Genomic DNA, 17,506 nt, shown 5'->3' with positions numbered 1-17,506 from the left:
CGCCAGAAAATCTGTTGACCCGAACCCCGACCCGCCAACCCGTGACGGGTCAGGTATGCTGACCCGAACCCGAAAATTTCAGGTTTACGGGGCGGCGGGTCGACCCGAAATGACCCGAAACTTAATTTTAATTTATTAATTTATCACTGTAATTTCTAATAAAATCAATTTCTCACAAAACTAATTACATAATCAAGTAATAAAAATTTAAATAAATGATTCCAAATCAAATCTAAAATAAATTAAACACCGTAAAAGTGTTTTATCCCAAGCAAAATATAAAATAAATTAAAACAATACAAAAGTGAAAAATAATATAATATATTATTTGTCCAAGTACAATAATTTCAACTTCACACAAATTAAATAAATTCGTTTAGGATTAAGTAATTAATGCCTTTGAAAAAAAGAATAACTTAGTTTAGTTAGATAAAATTATTTTTATGTTTATTAAATTATTTTTAATTCGTAAACGGGTCATATCGGGTCATATCAGGTCACCACGGGTTGACCCGAAATCGACCGGTTTTCTTTTCGGGTTCATCGGGTCCAACCCGATTCTGACCCGAATTCCCGAAACCTCAACCCAAACCCATTAATTTCGTGTTAGGTTCGTGTCGTGTCGAAAATTGCCACCCCTAGTTGCGGTGATGCATTTGCGCCGACAAATTTGAGCGACGATCCGGGCTTTGATCGAGCCGTACCGTTCCTGATTTGTCTCGCGCCTTCAGATCCTCCTTCACGCTTCGACAAGAAGCAAAATATTAAGCAATCGTTCCGACGGAGCTAAATTACTACAGGATAAAGAACGAATAGGAAATTTGGATTTCGAAACAAAAAAGAGAGGGGTGCAACACGAGGACTTCCCAGGGGGTCACCCATCCTAGTACTACTCTCGCCCAAGCACGCTTAACTTCGGAGTTCTGATGGGATCCGGTGCATTAGTGCTGGTATGATCGCACCCGCCATGTTCCTTTCGCGTTATTCTTTTAAACTACCCCGTCCTGCGAAGCAGTGTGGCTTTTCTAGACCGAAATTCATTTTAAGCGTCAATTCAAGCATTTTCCTCTTATCCTTTTATTTATTTACTTTATATTTTTTTTTGTTATTGATTTGCACCCTGTTTTTTTCCCTCATCCCGCAACTCTAAATTATCATGAAATCAATCCTTCACGCTTGCAGTTAGGGGTGGCAATTCGGGTCCAAATCAGGTTGGCGGGTCGGGTTCGGGTCAACAGACCCGCCAGAAAATCTGTTGACCCGAACCCCGACCCGCCAACCCGTGACGGGTCAGGTATGCTGACCCGAACCCGAAAATTTCAGGTTTACGGGGCGGCGGGTCGACCCGAAATGACCCGAAACTTAATTTTAATTTATTAATTTATCACTGTAATTTCTAATAAAATCAATTTCTCACAAAACTAATTACATAATCAAGTAATAAAAATTTAAATAAATGATTCCAAATCAAATCTAAAATAAATTAAACACCGTAAAAGTGTTTTATCCCAAGCAAAATATAAAATAAATTAAAACAATACAAAAGTGAAAAATAATATAATATATTATTTGTCCAAGTACAATAATTTCAACTTCACACAAATTAAATAAATTCGTTTAGGATTAAGTAATTAATGCCTTTGAAAAAAAGAATAACTTAGTTTAGTTAGATAAAATTATTTTTATGTTTATTAAATTATTTTTAATTCGTAAACGGGTCATATCGGGTCATATCAGGTCACCACGGGTTGACCCGAAATCGACCGGTTTTCTTTTCGGGTTCATCGGGTCCAACCCGATTCTGACCCGAATTCCCGAAACCTCAACCCAAACCCATTAATTTCGTGTTAGGTTCGTGTCGTGTCGAAAATTGCCACCCCTAGTTGCGGTGATGCATTTGCGCCGACAAATTTGAGCGACGATCCGGGCTTTGATCGAGCCGTACCGTTCCTGATTTGTCTCGCGCCTTCAGATCCTCCTTCACGCTTCGACAAGAAGCAAAATATTAAGCAATCGTTCCGACGGAGCTAAATTACTACAGGATAAAGAACGAATAGGAAATTTGGATTTCGAAACAAAAAAGAGAGGGGTGCAACACGAGGACTTCCCAGGGGGTCACCCATCCTAGTACTACTCTCGCCCAAGCACGCTTAACTTCGGAGTTCTGATGGGATCCGGTGCATTAGTGCTGGTATGATCGCACCCGCCATGTTCCTTTCGCGTTATTCTTTTAAACTACCCCGTCCTGCGAAGCAGTGTGGCTTTTCTAGACCGAAATTCATTTTAAGCGTCAATTCAAGCATTTTCCTCTTATCCTTTTATTTATTTACTTTATATTTTTTTTTGTTATTGATTTGCACCCTGTTTTTTTCCCTCATCCCGCAACTCTAAATTATCATGAAATCAATCCTTCACGCTTGCAGTTAGGGGTGGCAATTCGGGTCCAAATCAGGTTGGCGGGTCGGGTTCGGGTCAACAGACCCGCCAGAAAATCTGTTGACCCGAACCCCGACCCGCCAACCCGTGACGGGTCAGGTATGCTGACCCGAACCCGAAAATTTCAGGTTTACGGGGCGGCGGGTCGACCCGAAATGACCCGAAACTTAATTTTAATTTATTAATTTATCACTGTAATTTCTAATAAAATCAATTTCTCACAAAACTAATTACATAATCAAGTAATAAAAATTTAAATAAATGATTCCAAATCAAATCTAAAATAAATTAAACACCGTAAAAGTGTTTTATCCCAAGCAAAATATAAAATAAATTAAAACAATACAAAAGTGAAAAATAATATAATATATTATTTGTCCAAGTACAATAATTTCAACTTCACACAAATTAAATAAATTCGTTTAGGATTAAGTAATTAATGCCTTTGAAAAAAAGAATAACTTAGTTTAGTTAGATAAAATTATTTTTATGTTTATTAAATTATTTTTAATTCGTAAACGGGTCATATCGGGTCATATCAGGTCACCACGGGTTGACCCGAAATCGACCGGTTTTCTTTTCGGGTTCATCGGGTCCAACCCGATTCTGACCCGAATTCCCGAAACCTCAACCCAAACCCATTAATTTCGTGTTAGGTTCGTGTCGTGTCGAAAATTGCCACCCCTAGTTGCGGTGATGCATTTGCGCCGACAAATTTGAGCGACGATCCGGGCTTTGATCGAGCCGTACCGTTCCTGATTTGTCTCGCGCCTTCAGATCCTCCTTCACGCTTCGACAAGAAGCAAAATATTAAGCAATCGTTCCGACGGAGCTAAATTACTACAGGATAAAGAACGAATAGGAAATTTGGATTTCGAAACAAAAAAGAGAGGGGTGCAACACGAGGACTTCCCAGGGGGTCACCCATCCTAGTACTACTCTCGCCCAAGCACGCTTAACTTCGGAGTTCTGATGGGATCCGGTGCATTAGTGCTGGTATGATCGCACCCGCCATGTTCCTTTCGCGTTATTCTTTTAAACTACCCCGTCCTGCGAAGCAGTGTGGCTTTTCTAGACCGAAATTCATTTTAAGCGTCAATTCAAGCATTTTCCTCTTATCCTTTTATTTATTTACTTTATATTTTTTTTTGTTATTGATTTGCACCCTGTTTTTTTCCCTCATCCCGCAACTCTAAATTATCATGAAATCAATCCTTCACGCTTGCAGTTAGGGGTGGCAATTCGGGTCCAAATCAGGTTGGCGGGTCGGGTTCGGGTCAACAGACCCGCCAGAAAATCTGTTGACCCGAACCCCGACCCGCCAACCCGTGACGGGTCAGGTATGCTGACCCGAACCCGAAAATTTCAGGTTTACGGGGCGGCGGGTCGACCCGAAATGACCCGAAACTTAATTTTAATTTATTAATTTATCACTGTAATTTCTAATAAAATCAATTTCTCACAAAACTAATTACATAATCAAGTAATAAAAATTTAAATAAATGATTCCAAATCAAATCTAAAATAAATTAAACACCGTAAAAGTGTTTTATCCCAAGCAAAATATAAAATAAATTAAAACAATACAAAAGTGAAAAATAATATAATATATTATTTGTCCAAGTACAATAATTTCAACTTCACACAAATTAAATAAATTCGTTTAGGATTAAGTAATTAATGCCTTTGAAAAAAAGAATAACTTAGTTTAGTTAGATAAAATTATTTTTATGTTTATTAAATTATTTTTAATTCGTAAACGGGTCATATCGGGTCATATCAGGTCACCACGGGTTGACCCGAAATCGACCGGTTTTCTTTTCGGGTTCATCGGGTCCAACCCGATTCTGACCCGAATTCCCGAAACCTCAACCCAAACCCATTAATTTCGTGTTAGGTTCGTGTCGTGTCGAAAATTGCCACCCCTAGTTGCGGTGATGCATTTGCGCCGACAAATTTGAGCGACGATCCGGGCTTTGATCGAGCCGTACCGTTCCTGATTTGTCTCGCGCCTTCAGATCCTCCTTCACGCTTCGACAAGAAGCAAAATATTAAGCAATCGTTCCGACGGAGCTAAATTACTACAGGATAAAGAACGAATAGGAAATTTGGATTTCGAAACAAAAAAGAGAGGGGTGCAACACGAGGACTTCCCAGGGGGTCACCCATCCTAGTACTACTCTCGCCCAAGCACGCTTAACTTCGGAGTTCTGATGGGATCCGGTGCATTAGTGCTGGTATGATCGCACCCGCCATGTTCCTTTCGCGTTATTCTTTTAAACTACCCCGTCCTGCGAAGCAGTGTGGCTTTTCTAGACCGAAATTCATTTTAAGCGTCAATTCAAGCATTTTCCTCTTATCCTTTTATTTATTTACTTTATATTTTTTTTTGTTATTGATTTGCACCCTGTTTTTTTCCCTCATCCCGCAACTCTAAATTATCATGAAATCAATCCTTCACGCTTGCAGTTAGGGGTGGCAATTCGGGTCCAAATCAGGTTGGCGGGTCGGGTTCGGGTCAACAGACCCGCCAGAAAATCTGTTGACCCGAACCCCGACCCGCCAACCCGTGACGGGTCAGGTATGCTGACCCGAACCCGAAAATTTCAGGTTTACGGGGCGGCGGGTCGACCCGAAATGACCCGAAACTTAATTTTAATTTATTAATTTATCACTGTAATTTCTAATAAAATCAATTTCTCACAAAACTAATTACATAATCAAGTAATAAAAATTTAAATAAATGATTCCAAATCAAATCTAAAATAAATTAAACACCGTAAAAGTGTTTTATCCCAAGCAAAATATAAAATAAATTAAAACAATACAAAAGTGAAAAATAATATAATATATTATTTGTCCAAGTACAATAATTTCAACTTCACACAAATTAAATAAATTCGTTTAGGATTAAGTAATTAATGCCTTTGAAAAAAAGAATAACTTAGTTTAGTTAGATAAAATTATTTTTATGTTTATTAAATTATTTTTAATTCGTAAACGGGTCATATCGGGTCATATCAGGTCACCACGGGTTGACCCGAAATCGACCGGTTTTCTTTTCGGGTTCATCGGGTCCAACCCGATTCTGACCCGAATTCCCGAAACCTCAACCCAAACCCATTAATTTCGTGTTAGGTTCGTGTCGTGTCGAAAATTGCCACCCCTAGTTGCGGTGATGCATTTGCGCCGACAAATTTGAGCGACGATCCGGGCTTTGATCGAGCCGTACCGTTCCTGATTTGTCTCGCGCCTTCAGATCCTCCTTCACGCTTCGACAAGAAGCAAAATATTAAGCAATCGTTCCGACGGAGCTAAATTACTACAGGATAAAGAACGAATAGGAAATTTGGATTTCGAAACAAAAAAGAGAGGGGTGCAACACGAGGACTTCCCAGGGGGTCACCCATCCTAGTACTACTCTCGCCCAAGCACGCTTAACTTCGGAGTTCTGATGGGATCCGGTGCATTAGTGCTGGTATGATCGCACCCGCCATGTTCCTTTCGCGTTATTCTTTTAAACTACCCCGTCCTGCGAAGCAGTGTGGCTTTTCTAGACCGAAATTCATTTTAAGCGTCAATTCAAGCATTTTCCTCTTATCCTTTTATTTATTTACTTTATATTTTTTTTTGTTATTGATTTGCACCCTGTTTTTTTCCCTCATCCCGCAACTCTAAATTATCATGAAATCAATCCTTCACGCTTGCAGTTAGGGGTGGCAATTCGGGTCCAAATCAGGTTGGCGGGTCGGGTTCGGGTCAACAGACCCGCCAGAAAATCTGTTGACCCGAACCCCGACCCGCCAACCCGTGACGGGTCAGGTATGCTGACCCGAACCCGAAAATTTCAGGTTTACGGGGCGGCGGGTCGACCCGAAATGACCCGAAACTTAATTTTAATTTATTAATTTATCACTGTAATTTCTAATAAAATCAATTTCTCACAAAACTAATTACATAATCAAGTAATAAAAATTTAAATAAATGATTCCAAATCAAATCTAAAATAAATTAAACACCGTAAAAGTGTTTTATCCCAAGCAAAATATAAAATAAATTAAAACAATACAAAAGTGAAAAATAATATAATATATTATTTGTCCAAGTACAATAATTTCAACTTCACACAAATTAAATAAATTCGTTTAGGATTAAGTAATTAATGCCTTTGAAAAAAAGAATAACTTAGTTTAGTTAGATAAAATTATTTTTATGTTTATTAAATTATTTTTAATTCGTAAACGGGTCATATCGGGTCATATCAGGTCACCACGGGTTGACCCGAAATCGACCGGTTTTCTTTTCGGGTTCATCGGGTCCAACCCGATTCTGACCCGAATTCCCGAAACCTCAACCCAAACCCATTAATTTCGTGTTAGGTTCGTGTCGTGTCGAAAATTGCCACCCCTAGTTGCGGTGATGCATTTGCGCCGACAAATTTGAGCGACGATCCGGGCTTTGATCGAGCCGTACCGTTCCTGATTTGTCTCGCGCCTTCAGATCCTCCTTCACGCTTCGACAAGAAGCAAAATATTAAGCAATCGTTCCGACGGAGCTAAATTACTACAGGATAAAGAACGAATAGGAAATTTGGATTTCGAAACAAAAAAGAGAGGGGTGCAACACGAGGACTTCCCAGGGGGTCACCCATCCTAGTACTACTCTCGCCCAAGCACGCTTAACTTCGGAGTTCTGATGGGATCCGGTGCATTAGTGCTGGTATGATCGCACCCGCCATGTTCCTTTCGCGTTATTCTTTTAAACTACCCCGTCCTGCGAAGCAGTGTGGCTTTTCTAGACCGAAATTCATTTTAAGCGTCAATTCAAGCATTTTCCTCTTATCCTTTTATTTATTTACTTTATATTTTTTTTTGTTATTGATTTGCACCCTGTTTTTTTCCCTCATCCCGCAACTCTAAATTATCATGAAATCAATCCTTCACGCTTGCAGTTAGGGGTGGCAATTCGGGTCCAAATCAGGTTGGCGGGTCGGGTTCGGGTCAACAGACCCGCCAGAAAATCTGTTGACCCGAACCCCGACCCGCCAACCCGTGACGGGTCAGGTATGCTGACCCGAACCCGAAAATTTCAGGTTTACGGGGCGGCGGGTCGACCCGAAATGACCCGAAACTTAATTTTAATTTATTAATTTATCACTGTAATTTCTAATAAAATCAATTTCTCACAAAACTAATTACATAATCAAGTAATAAAAATTTAAATAAATGATTCCAAATCAAATCTAAAATAAATTAAACACCGTAAAAGTGTTTTATCCCAAGCAAAATATAAAATAAATTAAAACAATACAAAAGTGAAAAATAATATAATATATTATTTGTCCAAGTACAATAATTTCAACTTCACACAAATTAAATAAATTCGTTTAGGATTAAGTAATTAATGCCTTTGAAAAAAAGAATAACTTAGTTTAGTTAGATAAAATTATTTTTATGTTTATTAAATTATTTTTAATTCGTAAACGGGTCATATCGGGTCATATCAGGTCACCACGGGTTGACCCGAAATCGACCGGTTTTCTTTTCGGGTTCATCGGGTCCAACCCGATTCTGACCCGAATTCCCGAAACCTCAACCCAAACCCATTAATTTCGTGTTAGGTTCGTGTCGTGTCGAAAATTGCCACCCCTAGTTGCGGTGATGCATTTGCGCCGACAAATTTGAGCGACGATCCGGGCTTTGATCGAGCCGTACCGTTCCTGATTTGTCTCGCGCCTTCAGATCCTCCTTCACGCTTCGACAAGAAGCAAAATATTAAGCAATCGTTCCGACGGAGCTAAATTACTACAGGATAAAGAACGAATAGGAAATTTGGATTTCGAAACAAAAAAGAGAGGGGTGCAACACGAGGACTTCCCAGGGGGTCACCCATCCTAGTACTACTCTCGCCCAAGCACGCTTAACTTCGGAGTTCTGATGGGATCCGGTGCATTAGTGCTGGTATGATCGCACCCGCCATGTTCCTTTCGCGTTATTCTTTTAAACTACCCCGTCCTGCGAAGCAGTGTGGCTTTTCTAGACCGAAATTCATTTTAAGCGTCAATTCAAGCATTTTCCTCTTATCCTTTTATTTATTTACTTTATATTTTTTTTTGTTATTGATTTGCACCCTGTTTTTTTCCCTCATCCCGCAACTCTAAATTATCATGAAATCAATCCTTCACGCTTGCAGTTAGGGGTGGCAATTCGGGTCCAAATCAGGTTGGCGGGTCGGGTTCGGGTCAACAGACCCGCCAGAAAATCTGTTGACCCGAACCCCGACCCGCCAACCCGTGACGGGTCAGGTATGCTGACCCGAACCCGAAAATTTCAGGTTTACGGGGCGGCGGGTCGACCCGAAATGACCCGAAACTTAATTTTAATTTATTAATTTATCACTGTAATTTCTAATAAAATCAATTTCTCACAAAACTAATTACATAATCAAGTAATAAAAATTTAAATAAATGATTCCAAATCAAATCTAAAATAAATTAAACACCGTAAAAGTGTTTTATCCCAAGCAAAATATAAAATAAATTAAAACAATACAAAAGTGAAAAATAATATAATATATTATTTGTCCAAGTACAATAATTTCAACTTCACACAAATTAAATAAATTCGTTTAGGATTAAGTAATTAATGCCTTTGAAAAAAAGAATAACTTAGTTTAGTTAGATAAAATTATTTTTATGTTTATTAAATTATTTTTAATTCGTAAACGGGTCATATCGGGTCATATCAGGTCACCACGGGTTGACCCGAAATCGACCGGTTTTCTTTTCGGGTTCATCGGGTCCAACCCGATTCTGACCCGAATTCCCGAAACCTCAACCCAAACCCATTAATTTCGTGTTAGGTTCGTGTCGTGTCGAAAATTGCCACCCCTAGTTGCGGTGATGCATTTGCGCCGACAAATTTGAGCGACGATCCGGGCTTTGATCGAGCCGTACCGTTCCTGATTTGTCTCGCGCCTTCAGATCCTCCTTCACGCTTCGACAAGAAGCAAAATATTAAGCAATCGTTCCGACGGAGCTAAATTACTACAGGATAAAGAACGAATAGGAAATTTGGATTTCGAAACAAAAAAGAGAGGGGTGCAACACGAGGACTTCCCAGGGGGTCACCCATCCTAGTACTACTCTCGCCCAAGCACGCTTAACTTCGGAGTTCTGATGGGATCCGGTGCATTAGTGCTGGTATGATCGCACCCGCCATGTTCCTTTCGCGTTATTCTTTTAAACTACCCCGTCCTGCGAAGCAGTGTGGCTTTTCTAGACCGAAATTCATTTTAAGCGTCAATTCAAGCATTTTCCTCTTATCCTTTTATTTATTTACTTTATATTTTTTTTTGTTATTGATTTGCACCCTGTTTTTTTCCCTCATCCCGCAACTCTAAATTATCATGAAATCAATCCTTCACGCTTGCAGTTAGGGGTGGCAATTCGGGTCCAAATCAGGTTGGCGGGTCGGGTTCGGGTCAACAGACCCGCCAGAAAATCTGTTGACCCGAACCCCGACCCGCCAACCCGTGACGGGTCAGGTATGCTGACCCGAACCCGAAAATTTCAGGTTTACGGGGCGGCGGGTCGACCCGAAATGACCCGAAACTTAATTTTAATTTATTAATTTATCACTGTAATTTCTAATAAAATCAATTTCTCACAAAACTAATTACATAATCAAGTAATAAAAATTTAAATAAATGATTCCAAATCAAATCTAAAATAAATTAAACACCGTAAAAGTGTTTTATCCCAAGCAAAATATAAAATAAATTAAAACAATACAAAAGTGAAAAATAATATAATATATTATTTGTCCAAGTACAATAATTTCAACTTCACACAAATTAAATAAATTCGTTTAGGATTAAGTAATTAATGCCTTTGAAAAAAAGAATAACTTAGTTTAGTTAGATAAAATTATTTTTATGTTTATTAAATTATTTTTAATTCGTAAACGGGTCATATCGGGTCATATCAGGTCACCACGGGTTGACCCGAAATCGACCGGTTTTCTTTTCGGGTTCATCGGGTCCAACCCGATTCTGACCCGAATTCCCGAAACCTCAACCCAAACCCATTAATTTCGTGTTAGGTTCGTGTCGTGTCGAAAATTGCCACCCCTAGTTGCGGTGATGCATTTGCGCCGACAAATTTGAGCGACGATCCGGGCTTTGATCGAGCCGTACCGTTCCTGATTTGTCTCGCGCCTTCAGATCCTCCTTCACGCTTCGACAAGAAGCAAAATATTAAGCAATCGTTCCGACGGAGCTAAATTACTACAGGATAAAGAACGAATAGGAAATTTGGATTTCGAAACAAAAAAGAGAGGGGTGCAACACGAGGACTTCCCAGGGGGTCACCCATCCTAGTACTACTCTCGCCCAAGCACGCTTAACTTCGGAGTTCTGATGGGATCCGGTGCATTAGTGCTGGTATGATCGCACCCGCCATGTTCCTTTCGCGTTATTCTTTTAAACTACCCCGTCCTGCGAAGCAGTGTGGCTTTTCTAGACCGAAATTCATTTTAAGCGTCAATTCAAGCATTTTCCTCTTATCCTTTTATTTATTTACTTTATATTTTTTTTTGTTATTGATTTGCACCCTGTTTTTTTCCCTCATCCCGCAACTCTAAATTATCATGAAATCAATCCTTCACGCTTGCAGTTAGGGGTGGCAATTCGGGTCCAAATCAGGTTGGCGGGTCGGGTTCGGGTCAACAGACCCGCCAGAAAATCTGTTGACCCGAACCCCGACCCGCCAACCCGTGACGGGTCAGGTATGCTGACCCGAACCCGAAAATTTCAGGTTTACGGGGCGGCGGGTCGACCCGAAATGACCCGAAACTTAATTTTAATTTATTAATTTATCACTGTAATTTCTAATAAAATCAATTTCTCACAAAACTAATTACATAATCAAGTAATAAAAATTTAAATAAATGATTCCAAATCAAATCTAAAATAAATTAAACACCGTAAAAGTGTTTTATCCCAAGCAAAATATAAAATAAATTAAAACAATACAAAAGTGAAAAATAATATAATATATTATTTGTCCAAGTACAATAATTTCAACTTCACACAAATTAAATAAATTCGTTTAGGATTAAGTAATTAATGCCTTTGAAAAAAAGAATAACTTAGTTTAGTTAGATAAAATTATTTTTATGTTTATTAAATTATTTTTAATTCGTAAACGGGTCATATCGGGTCATATCAGGTCACCACGGGTTGACCCGAAATCGACCGGTTTTCTTTTCGGGTTCATCGGGTCCAACCCGATTCTGACCCGAATTCCCGAAACCTCAACCCAAACCCATTAATTTCGTGTTAGGTTCGTGTCGTGTCGAAAATTGCCACCCCTAGTTGCGGTGATGCATTTGCGCCGACAAATTTGAGCGACGATCCGGGCTTTGATCGAGCCGTACCGTTCCTGATTTGTCTCGCGCCTTCAGATCCTCCTTCACGCTTCGACAAGAAGCAAAATATTAAGCAATCGTTCCGACGGAGCTAAATTACTACAGGATAAAGAACGAATAGGAAATTTGGATTTCGAAACAAAAAAGAGAGGGGTGCAACACGAGGACTTCCCAGGGGGTCACCCATCCTAGTACTACTCTCGCCCAAGCACGCTTAACTTCGGAGTTCTGATGGGATCCGGTGCATTAGTGCTGGTATGATCGCACCCGCCATGTTCCTTTCGCGTTATTCTTTTAAACTACCCCGTCCTGCGAAGCAGTGTGGCTTTTCTAGACCGAAATTCATTTTAAGCGTCAATTCAAGCATTTTCCTCTTATCCTTTTATTTATTTACTTTATATTTTTTTTTGTTATTGATTTGCACCCTGTTTTTTTCCCTCATCCCGCAACTCTAAATTATCATGAAATCAATCCTTCACGCTTGCAGTTAGGGGTGGCAATTCGGGTCCAAATCAGGTTGGCGGGTCGGGTTCGGGTCAACAGACCCGCCAGAAAATCTGTTGACCCGAACCCCGACCCGCCAACCCGTGACGGGTCAGGTATGCTGACCCGAACCCGAAAATTTCAGGTTTACGGGGCGGCGGGTCGACCCGAAATGACCCGAAACTTAATTTTAATTTATTAATTTATCACTGTAATTTCTAATAAAATCAATTTCTCACAAAACTAATTACATAATCAAGTAATAAAAATTTAAATAAATGATTCCAAATCAAATCTAAAATAAATTAAACACCGTAAAAGTGTTTTATCCCAAGCAAAATATAAAATAAATTAAAACAATACAAAAGTGAAAAATAATATAATATATTATTTGTCCAAGTACAATAATTTCAACTTCACACAAATTAAATAAATTCGTTTAGGATTAAGTAATTAATGCCTTTGAAAAAAAGAATAACTTAGTTTAGTTAGATAAAATTATTTTTATGTTTATTAAATTATTTTTAATTCGTAAACGGGTCATATCGGGTCATATCAGGTCACCACGGGTTGACCCGAAATCGACCGGTTTTCTTTTCGGGTTCATCGGGTCCAACCCGATTCTGACCCGAATTCCCGAAACCTCAACCCAAACCCATTAATTTCGTGTTAGGTTCGTGTCGTGTCGAAAATTGCCACCCCTAGTTGCGGTGATGCATTTGCGCCGACAAATTTGAGCGACGATCCGGGCTTTGATCGAGCCGTACCGTTCCTGATTTGTCTCGCGCCTTCAGATCCTCCTTCACGCTTCGACAAGAAGCAAAATATTAAGCAATCGTTCCGACGGAGCTAAATTACTACAGGATAAAGAACGAATAGGAAATTTGGATTTCGAAACAAAAAAGAGAGGGGTGCAACACGAGGACTTCCCAGGGGGTCACCCATCCTAGTACTACTCTCGCCCAAGCACGCTTAACTTCGGAGTTCTGATGGGATCCGGTGCATTAGTGCTGGTATGATCGCACCCGCCATGTTCCTTTCGCGTTATTCTTTTAAACTACCCCGTCCTGCGAAGCAGTGTGGCTTTTCTAGACCGAAATTCATTTTAAGCGTCAATTCAAGCATTTTCCTCTTATCCTTTTATTTATTTACTTTATATTTTTTTTTGTTATTGATTTGCACCCTGTTTTTTTCCCTCATCCCGCAACTCTAAATTATCATGAAATCAATCCTTCACGCTTGCAGTTAGGGGTGGCAATTCGGGTCCAAATCAGGTTGGCGGGTCGGGTTCGGGTCAACAGACCCGCCAGAAAATCTGTTGACCCGAACCCCGACCCGCCAACCCGTGACGGGTCAGGTATGCTGACCCGAACCCGAAAATTTCAGGTTTACGGGGCGGCGGGTCGACCCGAAATGACCCGAAACTTAATTTTAATTTATTAATTTATCACTGTAATTTCTAATAAAATCAATTTCTCACAAAACTAATTACATAATCAAGTAATAAAAATTTAAATAAATGATTCCAAATCAAATCTAAAATAAATTAAACACCGTAAAAGTGTTTTATCCCAAGCAAAATATAAAATAAATTAAAACAATACAAAAGTGAAAAATAATATAATATATTATTTGTCCAAGTACAATAATTTCAACTTCACACAAATTAAATAAATTCGTTTAGGATTAAGTAATTAATGCCTTTGAAAAAAAGAATAACTTAGTTTAGTTAGATAAAATTATTTTTATGTTTATTAAATTATTTTTAATTCGTAAACGGGTCATATCGGGTCATATCAGGTCACCACGGGTTGACCCGAAATCGACCGGTTTTCTTTTCGGGTTCATCGGGTCCAACCCGATTCTGACCCGAATTCCCGAAACCTCAACCCAAACCCATTAATTTCGTGTTAGGTTCGTGTCGTGTCGAAAATTGCCACCCCTAGTTGCGGTGATGCATTTGCGCCGACAAATTTGAGCGACGATCCGGGCTTTGATCGAGCCGTACCGTTCCTGATTTGTCTCGCGCCTTCAGATCCTCCTTCACGCTTCGACAAGAAGCAAAATATTAAGCAATCGTTCCGACGGAGCTAAATTACTACAGGATAAAGAACGAATAGGAAATTTGGATTTCGAAACAAAAAAGAGAGGGGTGCAACACGAGGACTTCCCAGGGGGTCACCCATCCTAGTACTACTCTCGCCCAAGCACGCTTAACTTCGGAGTTCTGATGGGATCCGGTGCATTAGTGCTGGTATGATCGCACCCGCCATGTTCCTTTCGCGTTATTCTTTTAAACTACCCCGTCCTGCGAAGCAGTGTGGCTTTTCTAGACCGAAATTCATTTTAAGCGTCAATTCAAGCATTTTCCTCTTATCCTTTTATTTATTTACTTTATATTTTTTTTTGTTATTGATTTGCACCCTGTTTTTTTCCCTCATCCCGCAACTCTAAATTATCATGAAATCAATCCTTCACGCTTGCAGTTAGGGGTGGCAATTCGGGTCCAAATCAGGTTGGCGGGTCGGGTTCGGGTCAACAGACCCGCCAGAAAATCTGTTGACCCGAACCCCGACCCGCCAACCCGTGACGGGTCAGGTATGCTGACCCGAACCCGAAAATTTCAGGTTTACGGGGCGGCGGGTCGACCCGAAATGACCCGAAACTTAATTTTAATTTATTAATTTATCACTGTAATTTCTAATAAAATCAATTTCTCACAAAACTAATTACATAATCAAGTAATAAAAATTTAAATAAATGATTCCAAATCAAATCTAAAATAAATTAAACACCGTAAAAGTGTTTTATCCCAAGCAAAATATAAAATAAATTAAAACAATACAAAAGTGAAAAATAATATAATATATTATTTGTCCAAGTACAATAATTTCAACTTCACACAAATTAAATAAATTCGTTTAGGATTAAGTAATTAATGCCTTTGAAAAAAAGAATAACTTAGTTTAGTTAGATAAAATTATTTTTATGTTTATTAAATTATTTTTAATTCGTAAACGGGTCATATCGGGTCATATCAGGTCACCACGGGTTGACCCGAAATCGACCGGTTTTCTTTTCGGGTTCATCGGGTCCAACCCGATTCTGACCCGAATTCCCGAAACCTCAACCCAAACCCATTAATTTCGTGTTAGGTTCGTGTCGTGTCGAAAATTGCCACCCCTAGTTGCGGTGATGCATTTGCGCCGACAAATTTGAGCGACGATCCGGGCTTTGATCGAGCCGTACCGTTCCTGATTTGTCTCGCGCCTTCAGATCCTCCTTCACGCTTCGACAAGAAGCAAAATATTAAGCAATCGTTCCGACGGAGCTAAATTACTACAGGATAAAGAACGAATAGGAAATTTGGATTTCGAAACAAAAAAGAGAGGGGTGCAACACGAGGACTTCCCAGGGGGTCACCCATCCTAGTACTACTCTCGCCCAAGCACGCTTAACTTCGGAGTTCTGATGGGATCCGGTGCATTAGTGCTGGTATGATCGCACCCGCCATGTTCCTTTCGCGTTATTCTTTTAAACTACCCCGTCCTGCGAAGCAGTGTGGCTTTTCTAGACCGAAATTCATTTTAAGCGTCAATTCAAGCATTTTCCTCTTATCCTTTTATTTATTTACTTTATATTTTTTTTTGTTATTGATTTGCACCCTGTTTTTTTCCCTCATCCCGCAACTCTAAATTATCATGAAATCAATCCTTCACGCTTGCAGTTAGGGGTGGCAATTCGGGTCCAAATCAGGTTGGCGGGTCGGGTTCGGGTCAACAGACCCGCCAGAAAATCTGTTGACCCGAACCCCGACCCGCCAACCCGTGACGGGTCAGGTATGCTGACCCGAACCCGAAAATTTCAGGTTTACGGGGCGGCGGGTCGACCCGAAATGACCCGAAACTTAATTTTAATTTATTAATTTATCACTGTAATTTCTAATAAAATCAATTTCTCACAAAACTAATTACATAATCAAGTAATAAAAATTTAAATAAATGATTCCAAATCAAATCTAAAATAAATTAAACACCGTAAAAGTGTTTTATCCCAAGCAAAATATAAAATAAATTAAAACAATACAAAAGTGAAAAATAATATAATATATTATTTGTCCAAGTACAATAATTTCAACTTCACACAAATTAAATAAATTCGTTTAGGATTAAGTAATTAATGCCTTTGAAAAAAAGAATAACTTAGTTTAGTTAGATAAAATTATTTTTATGTTTATTAAATTATTTTTAATTCGTAAACGGGTCATATCGGGTCATATCAGGTCACCACGGGTTGACCCGAAATCGACCGGTTTTCTTTTCGGGTTCATCGGGTCCAACCCGATTCTGACCCGAATTCCCGAAACCTCAACCCAAACCCATTAATTTCGTGTTAGGTTCGTGTCGTGTCGAAAATTGCCACCCCTAGTTGCGGTGATGCATTTGCGCCGACAAATTTGAGCGACGATCCGGGCTTTGATCGAGCCGTACCGTTCCTGATTTGTCTCGCGCCTTCAGATCCTCCTTCACGCTTCGACAAGAAGCAAAATATTAAGCAATCGTTCCGACGGAGCTAAATTACTACAGGATAAAGAACGAATAGGAAATTTGGATTTCGAAACAAAAAAGAGAGGGGTGCAACACGAGGACTTCCCAGGGGGTCACCCATCCTAGTACTACTCTCGCCCAAGCACGCTTAACTTCGGAGTTCTGATGGGATCCGGTGCATTAGTGCTGGTATGATCGCACCCGCCATGTTCCTTTCGCGTTATTCTTTTAAACTACCCCGTCCTGCGAAGCAGTGTGGCTTTTCTAGACCGAAATTCATTTTAAGCGTCAATTCAAGCATTTTCCTCTTATCCTTTTATTTATTTACTTTATATTTTTTTTTGTTATTGATTTGCACCCTGTTTTTTTCCCTCATCCCGCAACTCTAAATTATCATGAAATCAATCCTTCACGCTTGCAGTTAGGGGTGGCAATTCGGGTCCAAATCAGGTTGGCGGGTCGGGTTCGGGTCAACAGACCCATATAATATATTATTTGTCCAAGTACAATAATTTCAACTTCACACAAATTAAATAAATTCGTTTAGGATTAAGTAATTAATGCCTTTGAAAAAAAGAATAACTTAGTTTAGTTAGATAAAATTATTTTTAT

At 39.5% G+C, this 17,506-nt stretch overlaps 14 non-coding genes across 14 annotated transcripts; all 14 read right to left on the bottom strand.

The window, feature by feature from the left end:
• Positions 1-845: 845 nt before the first annotated feature.
• On the bottom strand, positions 846-964 carry LOC140029137 (5S ribosomal RNA). The gene has a single exon (XR_011833041.1). It is a non-coding gene; the product is annotated as a 5S ribosomal RNA (ribosomal RNA).
• A 1,122-nt stretch (positions 965-2,086) lies between these two features.
• On the bottom strand, positions 2,087-2,205 carry LOC140029136 (5S ribosomal RNA). The gene has a single exon (XR_011833040.1). It is a non-coding gene; the product is annotated as a 5S ribosomal RNA (ribosomal RNA).
• A 1,122-nt stretch (positions 2,206-3,327) lies between these two features.
• LOC140029135 (5S ribosomal RNA) lies at positions 3,328-3,446 on the bottom strand. The gene has a single exon (XR_011833039.1). It is a non-coding gene; the product is annotated as a 5S ribosomal RNA (ribosomal RNA).
• A 1,122-nt stretch (positions 3,447-4,568) lies between these two features.
• LOC140029134 (5S ribosomal RNA) lies at positions 4,569-4,687 on the bottom strand. The gene has a single exon (XR_011833038.1). It is a non-coding gene; the product is annotated as a 5S ribosomal RNA (ribosomal RNA).
• A 1,122-nt stretch (positions 4,688-5,809) lies between these two features.
• On the bottom strand, positions 5,810-5,928 carry LOC140029133 (5S ribosomal RNA). Its single transcript, XR_011833037.1, has one exon. It is a non-coding gene; the product is annotated as a 5S ribosomal RNA (ribosomal RNA).
• A 1,122-nt stretch (positions 5,929-7,050) lies between these two features.
• LOC140029132 (5S ribosomal RNA) lies at positions 7,051-7,169 on the bottom strand. Its single transcript, XR_011833036.1, has one exon. It is a non-coding gene; the product is annotated as a 5S ribosomal RNA (ribosomal RNA).
• A 1,122-nt stretch (positions 7,170-8,291) lies between these two features.
• LOC140029130 (5S ribosomal RNA) lies at positions 8,292-8,410 on the bottom strand. Its single transcript, XR_011833034.1, has one exon. It is a non-coding gene; the product is annotated as a 5S ribosomal RNA (ribosomal RNA).
• Positions 8,411-9,532: 1,122 nt separating this feature from the next.
• LOC140029129 (5S ribosomal RNA) lies at positions 9,533-9,651 on the bottom strand. The gene has a single exon (XR_011833033.1). It is a non-coding gene; the product is annotated as a 5S ribosomal RNA (ribosomal RNA).
• Positions 9,652-10,773: 1,122 nt separating this feature from the next.
• LOC140029128 (5S ribosomal RNA) lies at positions 10,774-10,892 on the bottom strand. The gene has a single exon (XR_011833032.1). It is a non-coding gene; the product is annotated as a 5S ribosomal RNA (ribosomal RNA).
• Positions 10,893-12,014: 1,122 nt separating this feature from the next.
• LOC140029127 (5S ribosomal RNA) lies at positions 12,015-12,133 on the bottom strand. The gene has a single exon (XR_011833031.1). It is a non-coding gene; the product is annotated as a 5S ribosomal RNA (ribosomal RNA).
• A 1,122-nt stretch (positions 12,134-13,255) lies between these two features.
• On the bottom strand, positions 13,256-13,374 carry LOC140029126 (5S ribosomal RNA). Its single transcript, XR_011833030.1, has one exon. It is a non-coding gene; the product is annotated as a 5S ribosomal RNA (ribosomal RNA).
• A 1,122-nt stretch (positions 13,375-14,496) lies between these two features.
• LOC140029124 (5S ribosomal RNA) lies at positions 14,497-14,615 on the bottom strand. The gene has a single exon (XR_011833028.1). It is a non-coding gene; the product is annotated as a 5S ribosomal RNA (ribosomal RNA).
• Positions 14,616-15,737: 1,122 nt separating this feature from the next.
• On the bottom strand, positions 15,738-15,856 carry LOC140029123 (5S ribosomal RNA). The gene has a single exon (XR_011833027.1). It is a non-coding gene; the product is annotated as a 5S ribosomal RNA (ribosomal RNA).
• A 1,122-nt stretch (positions 15,857-16,978) lies between these two features.
• LOC140029122 (5S ribosomal RNA) lies at positions 16,979-17,097 on the bottom strand. Its single transcript, XR_011833026.1, has one exon. It is a non-coding gene; the product is annotated as a 5S ribosomal RNA (ribosomal RNA).
• Positions 17,098-17,506: the final 409 nt, after the last annotated feature.

This window comes from Coffea arabica, chromosome 11e (genome assembly GCF_036785885.1).
Source record: "Coffea arabica cultivar ET-39 chromosome 11e, Coffea Arabica ET-39 HiFi, whole genome shotgun sequence".
Classification (NCBI taxonomy): domain Eukaryota; kingdom Viridiplantae; phylum Streptophyta; class Magnoliopsida; order Gentianales; family Rubiaceae; genus Coffea; species Coffea arabica.
Note: the sequence above shows the minus strand (reverse complement) of the source record. Positions and strands in the feature narration are given on the sequence as shown.